The sequence below is a fragment of the Solea senegalensis genome, linkage group LG4, assembly GCF_019176455.1.
Source record: "Solea senegalensis isolate Sse05_10M linkage group LG4, IFAPA_SoseM_1, whole genome shotgun sequence".
NCBI lineage: Eukaryota > Metazoa > Chordata > Actinopteri > Pleuronectiformes > Soleidae > Solea > Solea senegalensis.
Window position 1 is genome coordinate 2,776,390 of NC_058024.1, and position 19,062 is coordinate 2,795,451.

The 19,062-nt window shown below is 41.7% G+C and overlaps 1 protein-coding gene across 1 annotated transcript in view; it reads left to right on the top strand.

Moving 5' to 3' along the window:
* Positions 1-14,190: 14,190 nt before the first annotated feature.
* The window catches only part of LOC122768601 (transcription factor SOX-13-like), a 45,927-nt gene continuing 41,055 nt past the window's right edge, over positions 14,191-19,062 (top strand). Inside the window, exon 1 of the mRNA XM_044024702.1 lies at positions 14,191-14,452. The gene's annotated coding sequence lies outside the window, so the exon portion shown is untranslated. The remainder of the gene's footprint in view (positions 14,453-19,062) is intronic.

Consider the following 19,062-nt stretch of genomic DNA (forward strand, 5'->3'; position numbering starts at 1 on the left):
TGAACTTAGCGATGGAGGACGTAGTGGACTATCAAGTCCTGTGTGTGTGACGTTTAAAATCACTGATTTTCTCTATGGGGTTTGGTGTGGGAGAGTGAGTGGTTTACAAAGCGACACAATCCTCTGGTCCCATATATAAAAGGCTGTCTGATAACAAGATGAAGTGGTGAACATATTATAAGAAGGCACAGATTTAATTTGATGAGCTTTTTTTTGTTATTGAGGTTTTTCTTTGTTATTATTGTTGCTGGCGGCCATGTTTTCACTGTCACTGTCACCGTCTTTCTCATCTTTGGGACAGGACAGACAATTCCATGTCCAAACTGACAGAACACGCCCCCGCTGTCTTTAAAATCTTTGATGCATCAGAGACCTGCGTGGAACATCTTGATATGATTGAATAGTTGCGTTTTTCTCCCTAAAACATTTCACTTGTTTTCACTTGACTGGCCCCTCCCCCTCCTGACCAGACCTGATGCTCCGTGGCCCCCGAGTTTGAGTCCCCTCCTGTAGATGGTTAAAAACCTACATTAATTTTATTTGCCCTCACAAACACAAACTATAAAGCCCGAATTTCAATTAGTCTGAGTCTGATTTTTTTATCAATATCAAAAGGTTTAAGTCGCAAACATTAATAAAAAGTTTTCCATTAGTTATTGAGTTAATTCCCATTGATTTCCTCTTTAAGTTTTCTATTTATTAGGGACAACTGACTGGAAGTTAAGGATCTGCTTTTTATTAGACCAGAAGTTGTAAAACATGTGAAAAACACTTTTTGCATAAGGTTGGAGTGATTCACCGAATTACAAATTTCAGTTTTTATTGCAATTTTCGAAAGCGTGTGTGTGTAGGTTGGTATATGTGGTGCAGTCGGCAGCACTCAGATGGAGCAGATATCTATCTGATATATGAGATATGGCAGCCCAGTGACCTGATTCCAGTCTTTACCATCAGGGTCTGGCAACCACAGAAAAGAGGGCCAAACTCACACACAGGAAGACCGTGTGGGTAATTGACTGCAGTTGAGGTCGGGGTTGTTATGACATGTCGTGTGTGAATTACTCTAAGCTGCTCGTTCACAGGATCCAGCAACTGTCACTGTGGCCAGAGGGGTTTGACTTGTCAAATGCTGCTCTGATGACATATTTACTGATGTTTGTTGTTTTATTTTTGTAAACCGCCGCGATATTACTGATGAATTCACACATTTTAATTAGCTCCCTCCCTCACAATGTAACCACTTATTTTAGCCTCAGTCCTCAATTGCTGATTTGCACAATTAGAGCATTATAGTTTGATGCGTTTGAACATTTGGAGATCACGACTCTCCGCTCCGACTTTCACCCTCAACTCATTTTTATTAACATTAAGTTAATTTGATGAACAAATCTTTGTGTGTGTGTGTGTGTCTCTCTCTCTCTCTCTCTATTTTAATGTCTTTTAGGTCCATGGATAACATTCATTCATTTGTCTTTTTTCATCACCTTTTTCTTCTTTCTTTCACTGACTCTTTCTCCGCACTTCTGAGGACCTATCGGCGAGGAACTGTGGAAATGTCAGTGATCTGATGAATTTAGCAGGAATTAAAGTTAAAAACACATTTACACATTTTAGCCCCTTTCCTGTATGGTCCCAGCTCGCCTCGCCTCTGCACAGCACGGTTTAGGTTGGTTTTCCACTACAAAATAGTACCTAGTCAATGTGGGCGGAGTCATCGCTGCATGAAACTGCAGTGACTTTGTTTTACACGTGTCACACACACACTCACACACAAACCAGTGACTAGTGACTTGTAAAGCAGTTGTTTTCAGTGTAACTGAATCATTAGAATCAGATTTGTTCAGTAGCTACAGGAGCAGGGTGTGTGATGCGGCTCGTCAGTCGCGATCAGTGATCAGCAGAGCTGTAAATACACCAGACTCCTCGTCCAAATGGAAGCTCATGTTAGAAATGAAGAATAAATATTCGAACAATTCACTCGAAATAATTATGTCAATAAAACAATACTGGTCAGGAAACAGAGAACAGGAAACAGGAAACAGACACCTATCTATATCGATATGCATCAGTTGCTTATACTATACTTTACTATATTATACTATACTGTATTTACTATACTATACTATACTACACTGCACTGTACTATATTATATTATACTATACTATACTATATTATACTATACTATACTATACAGTACTATACTATACAATACTATACTTTACAATACTATACTATACTGTACTGTACTATCCTATACTATACTATACTATACTATACTGTACTTACTATACTATACTATACTATACTATACTATACTATACTATATTATACTATACTATACTATACTACACTATACTGTACTATATTATATTACACTACAATACAGTACACTATATTATATTATACTATACTATACAGTACTATACTATAATATACTATGCTATATTATACTATACTAAACTAAACTATACTATACAATACTATACTATACTACACTATACTATACTATATTATATTATATTATATTATACTATACTATACTATATTGTACTATACTATACTATACAATACTATACTATATTATGCTATACTATACTATACTATGCTATATTATACTATACTATACTATACTATATTATACTGTACTATACTGTACTATACTATACTATACTATACTATACTATACTATACTGTGCTATTTTTGTCTGCTCATATAACAGCAAAGCTACGACAGATAAAGAACAAATATAATGTGTTTTACATCCAGCACACTCACTTTCTGTCCCCCTCCTCTCCTCTGTCCCATATTTTTCCTTTCACCGCAACCGGTCGAGGCAGATGCTGCACATCTCTGAGTCTGGTTCTTCTGTTAAAAGGCTTTTTAACAGAGTTGTTCACTCCACTGATGCCTAGTGTTTGTGTGAACTGTTGTTTCTCTGCTCTAATAATATTGTAAAAGGTTTCGGTCTAACTATGTACAAATATCACTGTCTGTCACAGAAACAGCAGCTCGATGAGAATAACTGAACCCTTGTCAGTTATGAGTCCGACGTGTCATAATAATACACTTCAAGCACAGTAGAAGTATTTCCCGTCTTTCAAATATAAACAAATGTCATCTTCATTTAAATCATGAACTCACAACATGCTGATTGAGCCTCTCAGCTCCACCCAACGTTTACAAGTTTGAGAAGTGACCGACGTTGGCATTCATACGTTTTGAAATGTCTCCTGCATTGGAGACATCATGTGTCGCTTTCACTGAACTCAACTGAATGATATGAAGAAAAGATAAGTCGTGTGTGTTCAATCCATTCATCCGCTGCACTCTTTGTCCAGTACAGTACCTCACCTGACTTTATAAACCCTTTATTGTCCTCTACGGTGTCTTTTAACAGCAGAGATAAAATGAAACAAGACGCTGTGGGAGCCGCTGAATGTGCACAGCTTCTGCACCTGTTTGCATGAAAGAACACACAACGTTAAGGGTGAGGCGTGTCAGTGAGAGAGTAATCAGTCATGGTTGAAATGTGTACTGATGAGTGACAGAACAATGTGAGGTGTGTTGGAAGAGGAGGAGGAAGAGGAGGAGGGTACAGAGTGAGTGCAGAAGTGTCTTTCGTTCTCAAATCAATTGATTCCAAATCAATTTGGAAATTATGGAAAATACAGGCATTCATCTCTTTTTGAATCAAGACACTGTGAGTGAATCAGAGTCTCAGCAGTGCACGAGTCACAGACACACAGTTCATATAGAGCATAATAAAAGCCCAATGGCAGGTGGATGTGAAGCCTTATGTAAATAATACAAAGTGGTCTATGTTGTGGGTCAACTCAAAGTTACTTTTGAGTTGAAAGACAACTTGGTCTACCACTGAACTACCATCACCCTGATATGAAAACACGCTGAAAGGAGTAATTTAGCAAAAATAAAACCTCTCTCCAGTCGTTCACACGCTTTGTCCGAAACAAAAGTTTGTGCCTTTCAGAAAAGGAAACACAAACACGGCTTTGTCTGAGTTTTCACAACAGTAAATGCCCACTCTATTGATGCTATTGTGCTCTGCAACTCTTTAGACGACTGAGAAAATAAGACAGGAACACATGAACAACAAAAACAGCATCAACACCGCACATAGAAAACAAAAAGAAAAGAGAGGAAGGTGTTTGTTCACACCTGCAGACATGTGGTATAAAGACGGCACAAAGACGAGACAAGGGTTCCAAGGTGGTGCAGTGGTTAGGACTGGTGCCCCACAACAATAGGGTTCCCTGCTCAACTTTTGTAGTATCTGACTCAGCTGATTTATCATGATGTGATCTCCATTGTATTGAAAAGCAAGCGGGAAACTCCTCATTGGGGTGGATTTTGGGGTCACGAGCATTACCTAGGACAGTTTTACAACACGTTTACGAGCCAGTCCTGGGCCGGTCCTGGATAAGGCTTGTTGAAGAAACACAGATGTGGTCCAGCTCACAGTGGCCAGAATTGTTCGGCATGGACCACATTCTCCGAAGCTTCTGCAGAGCTTGGTCTGACGCCTGACTTGTAACCAAATAAAATCCCTTTGCTCGGTACGAGTCCTGTGTCAGAGGCGTTTCTTTCTTTCACCATCAAATCATTTTGATCGTTATTATTATTATTCCACTTGCATCTTTGTCATTTTTCATGGTGTGTATCTGACTGACATACCACGGGCCGGACAGGGATGCCCAAATGTGGCCCGCGGGCCGCAAAATGCCCATGTCTATTCTAGGCAGTCATCAATGAAAAACATGTGTAACACAATGTATGCATGCAGTTGTAAGTCACAACTGGGAGTGACATGTTCCTGTTGACAAGTCGGAAATGCAAACATATCTCAGGCTAGCCATTGCTAGCCACTATTAGCAATATTAGCCGATAGCATCACTCTACATTGTATTTTCCACACGTATATACAAACAGTGTAGCAACATGCCAGTGATTCAAAATGAGTTTTATGTGTACGAATGATTTACTTTGAAACAAGCACAACATGCTAAAAGTTAATGCTAAAAGTAGCAGCCATCGTGGAATCCTGAACTTGTGATGTGATATCAGCATTCTACTGTATACTTACATTGGTAATATACTGTAATAATATATGTTTCCTGATTCTTTCAGATTCTCAGAAGAACATTATAAACTCGACTGGATGCAACTGAAGAGATTTGATATGAATCAAGTCCACAGTATTATTCAAACTGTGGCTATTGATTGATTGTTTTCGTTTTACTTTGAGAAGGACCTTCACTTACTTTACTTTGAGGCACAGAAATTCATTTTTATACTAAATTATTACTTTGGATTAGAAATAGATTTCAGAGGTTACAGATGTAAAATATCACTCATCACTCTGACAGACCATGGAATAGTCAAATAATTGAATGAAATTTGAGGAGTGAACAAAGGGAAACACTTTGTGGAGGATAAATAATTCCCCATTTCAAAATGAGTGTTTCAAGAAGAAAATTAAATGAAGCATTGAAGTCATATTTTGAAATAAATTATCTTGGAGAAGTGGCATCTACAAAGAACACAAAAGCATCAATAAGAGGAGAAATAGTCCTACATTAATCCAGGAAAATGAGGCAACCCACACTGGTGTCCACTCACACTGATGATGTCCACTCACACTGGTGTCCACTCACACTGATGATGTCCACTCACACTGGTGTCCACTCACTATGATGTCACACTGATGGTGTCCACTCACACTGGTGTCCACTCACACTCACACTGGTGTCACTCACATGGTGTCCACTCACACTGTTGTCCACTCACACTGGTGTCCACTCACACTGGTGTCCACTGGTGTCCACTCACACTGATGGTGTCCACTCACACTGGTGTCCACTCACTGATGGTGTCCACTCACACTGGTGTCCACTCACACTGGTGTCCACTCACTGGTGACTCACACTAGTGTCCACTCACAATGATGTCCACTCACACTGGTGTACACTCACTGATGTCCACTCACACTGGTGTCCACTCACACTGGTGTCCACTCACACTGATGATGTCCACTCACACTGGTGTCCACTCACACTCACACTGATGTCCACTCACACTGATGTCCACTCACACTGGTGTCCACTCACACTGATGATGTCCACTCACACTGGTGTCTCACACACTGTCCATGTCCACTCACACTGGTGGATGTCCACTCACACTGATGATGTCCACTCACACTGATGATGTCCACTCACACTGATGGTGTCCACTCACACTGATGTCCACTCACACTGGTGTCCACTCACACTGATGTCCACTCACACTGGTGTCCACTCACACTGATGTCCACTCACACTGGTGTCCACTGTGTCTGTGGTTCTAACTTATAAATAATCACAGAGAGAGACTTCCAGCGTGTGCTCTTGAAGCATGACTCTATTATTATGTCTTGTTTACAAACTCCCCCGCCTCACCACACAGGGGCAACATCACATCCTGTGTCCTATAAAACCCTTAACACTACTAAGACAATACCAAGACCAGAGGGTATCGAGACCAAGACAAGATCGGGACCACGTAAAAAGTGGTCTTGTGACCGGTCTCGAGACATACAAGTCTACCAGTAGGTGACGACGAATCACTGCATGTTAAAGCCGTCGTCGTCTTCTTCTTCCTATGTGGACTTAACTCATTAATCTGTTCACATAGATCAGGGTTTTACTCAGATGAAAAGGGGACAGACCTCAGTCAACAGTAGCAGACTCCCAACCGACACATTCAAAAACACTGCATTAAACCATAATATTATGCAGCAGTTTGCTGTTCAAATTTTATTCCACTTCTACATCAACATTTACAGTATTGAAGTGTATTCATGAAGAACATTACTGTATAAAATATCCTGTATTTGTACAGCAATTTGTTACAGTGCAATATAAGATGATATTACCATCATATTACTTAAAGAAATATTATTTTACTGTTACCATGTGTGAGCTGCAGGCTGGAATGTCAAACAGTGACATGTGGAAACTCACACAGACACTAATACTACAGGGAGGGGAGATAATGAGACACAGATTAAACTGATTGGTAGTTGTTGTAATCAAGGCACAGGAAGTTAACTAAACTGAGAGGAAATGTGACTATCATAATAAAACAAGAACAGCAAGAGAAACTATATGTACTGTATATCATACTCTATTGCATTTGGCCACAGACTTTTACACATGCGAACACAAAGGCACCGTATGCAGACTTCATCCTGTCCTGATCCTCAGCCACATGTCCATGTGACCCCATGAGGGGTTTTTATTAAGGCTGACCAAGTGTGACTGTCTGTGGTCTCCATGGTGGCCCCACCCATGTTTGCCCACATGGGCTTCCCCTTGTGAAGCTATCTGCCCACTTCAAGCTCATGTCCACTTATTACCCACTCAGTACCCAGGTAGCCTGCGACGGGTATTAAGTGGGCAAACACGGGACATGCTGGTGTCAGAGGTGGACAGAGAACACAGTAGTGTTGTAGTACTCGAGACTGGTTTCGAGACCACTTTTTGAAGGTCTCGGTCTCGTCTCGGAATCAACTGCATTTTTACTAAGTCTTGTCTCGGTCTCGAACAAAGCGGACTCGGGATTTTATTTCAAGACCGGTCAAGACCACAACTGTGGGAATATCAATAAATTGTCTGTGCATTTTTGGATTAACTTGTTAATATCATTACTGTGATTTTGCATAAATCGTATTCGGGTACAACCAATAACTTGACTCATTTATCATTTGAAATTCTTGTCACCGTTAACGGCTGGCACTCCTCCCCTTTCACCGCCCCACAAAAGTGCATGTGAGTGACAGGAGAAGAGGCCGTGAGAAGATGTCAGCCAACTCATCTATAATAAAATTTGGTTACCTGAACCCGGTACATTCTGCAAAGCTTATGAGGCGGCTGGGACCACGTCCAACTTTTACTGCCTCGGTCTTGGTCTTGTCTCGGTCTCGACCCCTCAGAGTCTTGGTCTTGTCTTGGTCTTGATACACTGTGGTCTTGGTCTTGTCTTGGTCTTGATACACTGTGGTCTTGACTACAACACTAGAACACAGTCGACCAGCGACAGTTTCTATAGTGAACCTAAAGTATTTATATGTGTTGATTTCCACAGAAGCATGAATGGTCTTTATATAGCGTTTAACAGTTTTTGCCGTTCACTCACTCTTCGCACACATTCACACACTGCCAGCACAGTCGTCAGGAGCAACGTGGGGTTAAAGGTTTTGCCCAAGGACACATCGGCATGGAGACATGCAGAGCTGGGAATCGAACCCACAACTTTCCAGTTGAAAGACAACTCGCTCACCTCGCTTGGACGTTTTACTGGTGTTTTAAGCAGTTTCTTATTTGGCACTGGATGGTATTTATTCATTATTTACATGACGGTCGCTGGGGCCAATACTATCGGACATAGAAAGGCGGGGTCACAGCCTGGACAGGTCAGCAGTCCGTCACAGGGACGAACAACCATTCACTCTCACACCTACGCTCAATTATAGTCCAATCCAATCTAACTTTATTTATAAAGCACTTTAAAAACAACAACAGCTGAAAGTGCTCGGAGACAATACAGTCATTATTTTTATAAAATAAAATATCCGTTTTCATGATAATTTTCATTCTACTAGTTAACGCTGCAATTGAATACACGTGATCGTAGATTAGCGGTAACAGGAAGTACAGTCACACTTCACACATGTCGGGTTTCTGGTAGCAGATCGGATGGTGACACCCACTTTTTACAATTTCATCTTACTATTCACCTTACTTATCAAAGTTAAAGATATAAAATAGAGCTGTGTCGTGTTGTTTCCGGCTCATTTCAGGGACCGGTCACGCAGGGAAAAACAAAACAACAAATGGCAGAAAAAACACTGGTAAGGGGAATGGTGTCAATCACCTTTTTTGTCAGGTTCGCTCAGGTCCAGATGTTACAGGCACACCCTCAATGCTTTATTGTTATATAAGTATTATGCAGTGTCCAAGAGGCCACGACATGTAACTGCAGCGAGTGGCTTCCAAGAAAGCTTGAGACGCCCTGCCATACCGTATGTAACGCAGCACACAATGTGTCCATCTTCTGTGGAGGAGTAAAAAATAAATGAAGTGAGGAGAAGAAAGGAGAACATTAGTTTGAAAGCAGAATAAAAAAAAAAAGAAAATTGGAAAAAAAAGTGAAAGGGTGAAAGAGAAAAGGGTAGATGGAGAGAGAGAAAAAAGGACAAGAGTAGAAAAGGGTTTTGTAATCTCAGTGTAGTGGTGTTGTGCCATCTCCATGGCGACAGGCACAAAGACCCGTGGTTGGCCATTGATGGCTAATTGTATTCTTCACAGCTCTTTTGTTAATTGTTGTCTGCCCAGCTCCCACTTCCTGCTGGGCCACGGCACAAAGCCACGAACAGGAGGGATTAGAAATGGCACATCAGCTCTCCCAATGCACAGCCAAGCTCTCTCTACCTCATTCTCTCACTTTGCTTTCTTTCTCTATCACTCCCTGTCCCCATAGAGCTGTGCCTCCTTTTATCTCCTCACTGTCTGCACTCTCATGACCTTGCCAATAGTCTTTCTTTCTTTCTTTCTTTCTTTCTTTGCTCAATGTTCTTTCAGCCTGTGTTTTACTTCTGTCGTGTCTTCATTTTAAGAGTCATACGCACAGATGCAGATCATTCAGACGCTTTCAAAACAAGATGTTTCTGAAAATCACCGTTTGTTTGTGAGAAAAGAATCTTGGCATCTGAAGAGAACGCCTTCAGATGTTCCTCAGACAAGTCCAAAGTGGGGAGAGACTCTGGTAGATCCAAAAATCTCTGGAGAGATTATTCATCCCATCTCGTCTGGGAAACACCTCGGGATGCCTGAGGAGGAGTTGGAAAGTGTTGTTGTCGAGTGGGAAAAGTCCTGCTGTGCTTTGCCTGCTGCCAGCATGACCCAACCTCAGATTAGCGGAACAACTGGATGGATGGATGCATCCAATGCATGGATGGATGGATGAATGGATGGATGGAAAAGACAAGACAAAGAGAACAGAGCAAAGCCAGATTCATTCTCACCTGCCACTCTGATTAGTACAACGGCTTATTAATGTGAATATCTTATCAGCCAATCACATGGCATGTCAGCATGTAGACTTGGTTAGGAGTTCCTGGTGAAGTTCAAACTGGACATCAGAATGAGGAAGAAAAGTGATTTAAGTCACGTTAAGTGTGGTTGTTGGTTGGTGAAGTAAATTAGTAACATTTCATGTCCCACAACTGTGTTGTAAATGCTATACAACTTTTTTGTCATGCAGCGGGATTAGTAGATACCAAAGCATCTTCAACTGATGCAGTGAACGATGGAGTGTGACTGATGCAGTGAACGATGGAGTGTGACTGATGCAGTGAACGATGGAGTGTGACTGAGTGACGCAGTGAACGGCGGAGTGACTGATGCAGTGAACGGAGTGACTGATGACTGATGCAGTTGATGATGTGCGGATGTGATGTGTGGTGGATGTGATGAGTGCTTGACTGATGCAGTGAACGATGGAGTTTGACTGATGCAGTGAACGATGGAGTTTGACTGATGCAGTGAACGATGGAGTGACTGATGCAGTGAACGATGGAGTGTGACAGATGCAGTGAATGATGGAGTGACTGATGCAGTGAACGATGGAGTGTGACAGATGGAGTGACGATGGAGTGTGACTGATGCAGTGAAGCGATGTGACTGATGGAATGATGAGTGACTGATGCAGTGAATGATGAGTGATGCTGATGACTTGAGAACGATGGAGTGTGACTGATGCAGTGAATGATGAGTGACTGATGTGAACGATGGAGTGTGACTGATGCAGTGAACGATGGAGTGTGACTGATAGATGCAGTGAATGAAGTGACTGATGCAGTGAACGATGGAGTGTGACTGATGAAGGATGACGATGCAGTGAACGATGGAGTGACGATGACGGTGAACGATGGAGTTTGACTGATGCAGTGAGCGATGGAGTGACTGATGAGTGAGCATGGAGACTGAGAACGATGGAGTTTGACTGATGAAGTGAACGATGGAGTGACTGATGCAGTGAACGATGGAGTTTGACAGATGCAGTGAATGATGGAGTGACTGATGAACGATGGAGTGTGACAGATGGAGTGAACGATGGAGTGTGACTGATGCAGTGAACGATGAGTGTGACTGATGCAGTGAATGATGAGTGACTGATGCAGTGAACGATGGAGTTTGACTGATGCAGTGAACGATGGAGTTTGACTGATGCAGTGAGTGATGGAGTGACTGATGCGTGAACGATGGAGTGACTGATGCAGTGAACGATGGAGTGTGACTGATGCAGTGAATGATGAGTGACTGATGCAGTGAACGATGGAGTTTGACTGATGCATGGGTGACTGATGCAGTGAACGATGGAGTTTGACTGATGCAGTGAACGATGGAGTGTGACTGATGCAGTGAACGATGGAGTTTGACTAATGCAGTGAACGATGGAGTGACTGATGCAGTGAACGATGGAGTGTGACTGATGCAGTGAACGATGGAGTGACTGATGCAGTGAACGATATTATTTGACTCCAGTTTGGCAACAATCCAGGTTTTATTACATTGTGACAAAGCTACACCTCAGCAGTCTCGACAGATGCAGCTTGTCATAAACATATTCAGTGTCATCTCCTGAATCAACAGTCAAGAAAACATGACACTAAACTGGAAAATCACCTACACTGATCGAGCGATGGACAAATACTCTTTATTCCAGTTTTGAATAATATGCACACGGCACACCAGATCTGTTTTTAATGATAGTTAAAAAACACTGGCACTATGCTTGTGATGTTTGTTTTTTTTAAAGATACTGCGGTTAATCATAGTATCATATCACCCAACCCTATTATTGTTTTTTCTGTTTTTTTTTTTAAACATTCTATTCAAAGATGTGATTGTAGTCAGTAGACGGCACACCTTTTATGACACACATGAAAACAATCTTTGTGATGTCACTCTTTGTCCAACAACAATAGGCAGATTAAATATAATCTTAGACAAAGAAATAATTAACTCGCCGCCTTTATTAATTCCTGCTCAGTCACCATAAGACATGTACAGACATCACCGTGGAAACCCAGGTGTCTTAAATTCCGTGGTAATTGATGTGACGCAGTGGTTCCTGTACACAGTCCTGTAGCTCTTCAGACCTCTGACCTCCTGCCTTGTGCCCCCTACTCCTGCAGACTTGAAAAAACTATTGTGTGTGTCTGTAAGAGTCTATTTATAGGCAAGTTTCAAAATGTAATGAGGCTGTTTTTTTTGTTTTGTTTGCTTTTTCTTTCTACACTGCATCACAAGTACTACATCATTTAGTAGTTGTTGTAATCAAAGCGTCTGGGCAGTAACTGGTTAATAATACACTAATTAAAGTGGGAAAATACAATATATATATATTTATTTGTAGCTAAATACTATCAACATTTTCTTAAATGTTTTATTCATGTTCTACATAAATTAGATTAATAAATAACAAGACAAACCAAGATTTGTATTGTATTGATATCTGGTTCATTTTTGATGATTATTATGTTGTTTTTGTTTTTCAGAAGGCGTAATACAAAACAAGACAAGTCTGACTGATTGATAGCCGTGAAGCTAAATTGGCCATGTTAAATTCCATTCATTAATGCTATTAACATTAGCAATAAGAGCTGCCAGCAGGTGAAATGATGGCAGCACATTTGATTTCTTCTCTCCTGCTCTCTCTCAGACACAGAACTTTAATTCAACTGAATTCGTATAAAGTTGTTGAATTTTTCTCATTCTGATATTTTTCACTTTCTTTCGTCAGTTAATGGAAAAGTGTGAAACACAGAGAGTGCCCATTAAGGCGGCTCGTGTTCCAGCACATTGATTCCTGAACAGTTAGCTAATCTTTTAACTGGCCAAAGGTTACTATTAACTCCTGTTTGCATGATTTCCCTGACTCATCGCGGGTTCCTGCTGGCATGACATCGGCCTACCTGAGGTGGACAGACATAGGAGACGTGCTACAGGCGCGGCGGTCTGAAACTGTGTGTTTTGATTTTTCCAGCAAAAAAAATCTGCAATTAGTCTGAAATCGGAAATCTCTTTAGTGAATCATTTTGATTGATTGATTGATTGATTTTTTCTTAAAGAAGAAGGGGTACATGTGTGGTACAGACAGCCGATGTTTGTACAGTATGTTGTGTGTACTTGCAAATACATCTTTGTTAGGACCAGAAAAATAATGAATTAAACCACAGAAGTGAGGACTTTTGTCCAAGTGAGGACATTATGGCAGGTCCTCACCACTGAAGACTTTAGGTTTAAGTGTCAGGTTTAGAACTGAGTTTAAGTTAATTTTGTAATGTTGTACAACAATATATAACTGGCTTGTGGCGGCCAAGCGTTCATAGCAACATCGCTTTTTGATCCTTTGATGTCGGCTCTTCCTATCATTGTGAAGCAGAATTCACCAAGCGCTGGATTGTTCACCCAGGGAACGTGAGCTGGGTTTAGACCGTCGTAAGACAGGTTAGTTTTACCCTACTGATGATGTTGTTGCAATAGTAATCTATTGTATTTACACAGTCACATTACACAGCAGTGATTGTGACTTGGTTTTGAAACATTGTAAATGGGCTGTATTTGTATAAAGATGCTTTACATCTCTATGTGCATTGATGCTACTCATTTTTGCAGCACAGTTCCATTGACAGCATCTCATCTGAAATACATTTGAACCTCCGCTACTGTCACTTACAGTTACAGTTCATTACAGCCACAACATTAAAACACATGTTTTATGTCATGATAGACCACTATTGGGGTGCACACCCCCGTCCCTTTCGCCTGGAGCCCTCAATCTCCATTGCAACGCCTCTGCAAGTAGATCATCGACTCTGTGTGTGTGTGTGAGTGTGTGTGTGTGTGTGTGTGTGTGTGTGAGCACTCGCTGGAAATCAGTCCCTCTCCCTTTAAGTGGGAGGTGATCAGCAGCTGCAGCAGATAGAAAGTCACCGGGAATGAATAAGTGAGTAGGTGAGAGTAGAGTTCCGCTCCCAAAACATTCACGCACCGCAGCAGCGCTCGTTCCGCCTCTCTCTCTCTCTCTCTCCCTCTCTCTGTCCCTCTCTCCCTCTCTGTGTGTGTGTGTGTGTGTGTGTGTGTGTGTGTGAAGCAGCAGCAGCAGCAGGATCAGAAGAGAACAGTCGCGCGCGCAGAGCAGCACTTACCCTTATCCCACCGCGTTTTGGTTGCGGTGAGAAATCAAAGTGGGACAGGAAGAGAACGAGAGGACACAAGTTTGTGTTCGTTTATTTTTTTCTTTTCTTTTTCTTTTTCCCCCCACCACAAATACCTTTATTTCATTTATTGCTTGACTCGTGGAGAGCGCAGAGCGCACGAGGACTGGTGAGTGCAGACTTGATTACTCTTTCACTGTCTTGACGCTCAGAAAGTCCCTGACATTCACTGTGGATCAGAGCAGCTTTTGTCTTTTCAAACAAACAACAAAACAAAACAACTTTGTAAAGTGTGGTATGACGGGAGGAGGAGGAGGAGGAGGAGTGGAGGTGCCGTGTGTGACTCAAACTGTCAAAGTAAATGGGACAGAACAGCATGAACTTCCATGTTGTTTCCCTGATCCACATGAGTCCACTCAACATCTCGCCTTCTTCTCCACCAACACCTCCATTTCTTCTGACAACTTCATTTTCACTCTTGTTGCTCTGAATGTAGCTGCTGTTGTTCTGTATGTGAGGGTGATGATGATGATGGTGGTGGTGAGGAGGAGGAGGAGGATGATGATGATGATGTCAGCTCTGTTGGCAGGTGCAAATGAGCAGCTATCAGCAGGTTCACTGAGAATAGGTACAGATGTCAACAGCTTCAGTGATGTGAGGTTGTCCTGTGGTTGTCAGACTTCAGAAATGAAGTAACTTCCCTGTGGTGTCGATCATATTTATACATGTCCAAGACTGAAGAAAGTGGCATTTATTCTGAAGGAGTTGTGTACTGTACCATTCTTCATCGATGCGATCCTCATCAGCTGTCACTAAGTTACTACAGCTGCTCTCTGTGGTGTCTACACACTCACCCAACATCACCATCGTCACCACCAACACAAACATCACCAACATCACCACCAACATTACCAACACTAACACCACCAACAACACAAACATCACCAACATCACCACCAACATTACCAACACTAACACCACCAACAACACAAACATCACCAACATCACCACCAACAACACAACATCTACCAACATCACCACCAATTACCAACACTAACACCACCAACAACACAAACATCACCAACACTAACACCACCAACACTAACACCACCAACATCACCACCAACACTAACACCACCAACAACACAAACATCACCAACATTACCAGCACTAACACCACCACAACACAAACATCACCAACACTAACACCACCAACATCACCACCAACACTAAGCACCACCAACAACACAAACATCACCAACATCACCACCAACATTACCAACACTAACACCACCAACAACACAAACATCACCAACATCACCACCAACATTACCAACACTAACACCACCAACAACACAAACATCACCAACATCACCACCAACGTACCAACACTAACACCACCAACAACACAAACATCACCAACCAACATCACCAACACCACATCACCAACACCAACATCACCAACACCACCAGCATCACCAACACTACTACCAGCATCACCAACACTAACATCAACATCACCAACATCACCAACAACATCACCACCAACATCACCAACAACATCACCAACGCTACCAGCATCACCAACACTAACACCAACATCACCAACATCACCAACAACATCCAACAACATCACCAACACCAACAAGACCAACACCAACATCACCAACACTAACACCAACAACACCAACACTGAGTAGATCAATAACTCCTGTGTGCTGTGATGTAAAATCACTGATTTTCTCTCTGGACTTTGGTTCAGGGAGTGAGTGGTTTACTGTCTTCTCTTAGAGACTTTCATTAGATGACACTTTTAGCTGAAAGCTGTTGTAAGCGTCTGTGTCTCCTTGGACAGCAGCCACTCACAGTGCAGTCACTGACACCGAGTGTGTGTCAGTACCTCATACAAACACACACATCACAACTGTCCCTATAATGTAAGTCAACAGTGAGACAGTGTGTGTGGACGGACACAGACAGCAGGTCTGGGACCAGTTCTCAGGTGACATGTCTGCCTCAGAGCAGAGGACTGAGTGAAGCAACGCCTGTGGGCATTCTGCCACGGCGGGGGTCGTACGTGTGTGTGTGTGTGTGTGTGTGTCTTTACAGTGGCTGGCTGAACACAAAGCTGTTCATCAGTGGGGAGTCCCTGACCTTTCTCCACGTCAATCTCCTTTCTTTCCTTATTCCTTATTCTTCGCTCCCATCTTCACACCCCCTACCACTGCCACCACTCATGTTCGTTCTTTCTTTCTTTCTTTCTTTCTTTCTTTCTTTCATTCTTTCTTTCTTTCAGGCTCTATATCCAGCAACCACTGGTTATCTGACTCACACACACACACACACACCTTAACTATAACCTCATCCTAAACATGCAACATGTCTTCACCTTATGAAATAATTGACATTATGGAGACTTGACTTTTGTCCCCATAGGGAAGACAAGTCCCCCCCCCACACACACACGGAGGACAGTCTCAAGGAGTGGTTTGGCATTTCACCTTTCACCTCTACCCCCCCACCCATGCTTTGTTTCTCCAGGTGAATGGGTTCATTCAGGAAAGGTGACCTGGGGTGCTCTCTCTCTCCCTCTGTCACTCTCTCTCTCTCTCTCTCTCGCTCTCTCTCTGTCTCCCCCCACTCTCTCTGTCGGGTGGCTTCATTGTGACATCACTGGCTGCATACTGTATATATATACATATATATGTATATATAGAAGTTTTACATATATGTATATATAGAAGTTGTACATATATATGTGTATATATATACATATAAATGGTTTTATTATATTATATTATGTGGAGCAACCAGAAAATATTCATAATTAAGAAATGTAATGACTAAAAAAACACAGATTATGAATAGAGTTTATTAATAGTATGGATTAATTGTTGCTGCCCTAACTTTGTTATTCCAAAACATATATGTTATTATGACATCATATCATACATTGATATGATGCAACTGATTTTCTTTTTCAAACATGTTTCTTCAAACAACATTTCTTTCATGTGTTTTTTTTTTCTACTGCTGAAAACACTTTGAAATCAACTTACATGTTTTCATAAATATTAGTTTATGCTTTGGAAAAAGCATATTTATGCATATGTCGTCTCCAGTGACATGCACACTTTGTTGTTGTTTAGTTGATACTGGCTCGAGACTTTCCAGTGTGGTACATTTGTGTAGTCTCTGCTCGTGTACATGTGCATCAGTGGGCATGTGTGTGTGTGTGTGTGTGTGTGTGCGCGTTTGTGTGTACTATTTCCCACACGTTGAATGTCTCCATAAGAGCAACAGTGCAGACAAAGGTTTTTTTCCCCATCTCTCCTACTTGACCTCCTATATCCTCTGGACATTGTTCTCAGAATCCTATTGAACCCAGTATCCACAGAGAAACACTACAATGGAGAATAATGTGTGTGTGTGTGTGTGTGTGTGTGTGTGTGTGTGTGTGCACGTCCCTCAGCTTCTTCTTCACTGCAGTGTGAGGCCAGGCCAATCACACAGAACAATGCTGGAGGCAGGGAAGCCGTGTGATCTCTTTAAATAAAACCCTCTGGCTGCTTTGTGTCCTCAGGAAGAAAATCACAAGAACTGTGAAGCTGACTGACTGACGGATGGACTGACTGACTGACTGACTGACTGACGGACTGACTGACTGACTGACTGACTGACAGTGGCGCTTCTAGCTTGACTGACACCCTGGGCGAGAACAATATTTCTCAATCGCACAAGTCCTTCATCAGAACAATGGAAACACACTTAAGAGGAAGTAGTTACACTTTACATATTCCCACTAATAAGAGCGGAGAGCATCAATAACAACATAACACAAACACAATAGAGATGATTTCAGAGAAAGATTCTTAAAAACACACTGAAGATAATCTCATTATTATACAATCGCACACAGAAGAGAAAAATAAGAAAGTGGAGGTGTGGCTGAGTTTAGCCACACCTCCACATTAGAGCAGCTCATTATTTATCCCTCGTCCCCCTCTTGGCCTTTCCAGTGGGCAGACCACTAACTCTCATACTCGTCTGTCAGAAGCTGCTACTGCTGACTGATAGACACGCTGACACCTCACTGACTCTGACTGGACGGCAGTGGATTAGTGGTGGAATGGGTTGTCTTTTTGAAGAAAGGTTGTGGGTTCAATCCCTGGTTCTGCTAGTTTGGGTAACGTGTCGGCAGCGTGTGAATGGGTGAATGACCAGAACAATACTGTAAAAATACTCTTAGTTTTTTTTTAATTTATTTTCATTTTATAACACTAAAAAAGTTGATAAATGAGTTCAGAACAATAATTACAATAATAAAACTGTGTCAAGTTAAGCCATAGGCTACTATGGGGGGGTGTAACGTAATGTGCTATTAACTTGTGAAAACCCGGGTTCTCAGCGACAGGAAAAGGCTGGTCGTCGAGCGCTATGTCGTTAATGGCTTTAGCCTTTTCACTGTCTCCAGAAACGCCTTAGCCTTAGCACCGCTAACTGTTACCGCTAACTGCCGCTTCGTATTCTTTCAGTAGGTGAGCTATAAGATGTGTTGTGTTAAAACTGCAGTGACAGGTCAGGGTCCTGCTAGTAAGGCGCGATAGATGAAGTAACCAGCGCTTCAAAACAATTCCCCCAGTTTCATTAATATATCGGAAGTTTTTATCGGATAAAATGTACGTCATTTTCCCCCAAATTGGACGATATTTTATATTTAAATAATTTAATTTTACATTTATTATGAACAACAATACTAGTAATAATATTAAGAGTAGA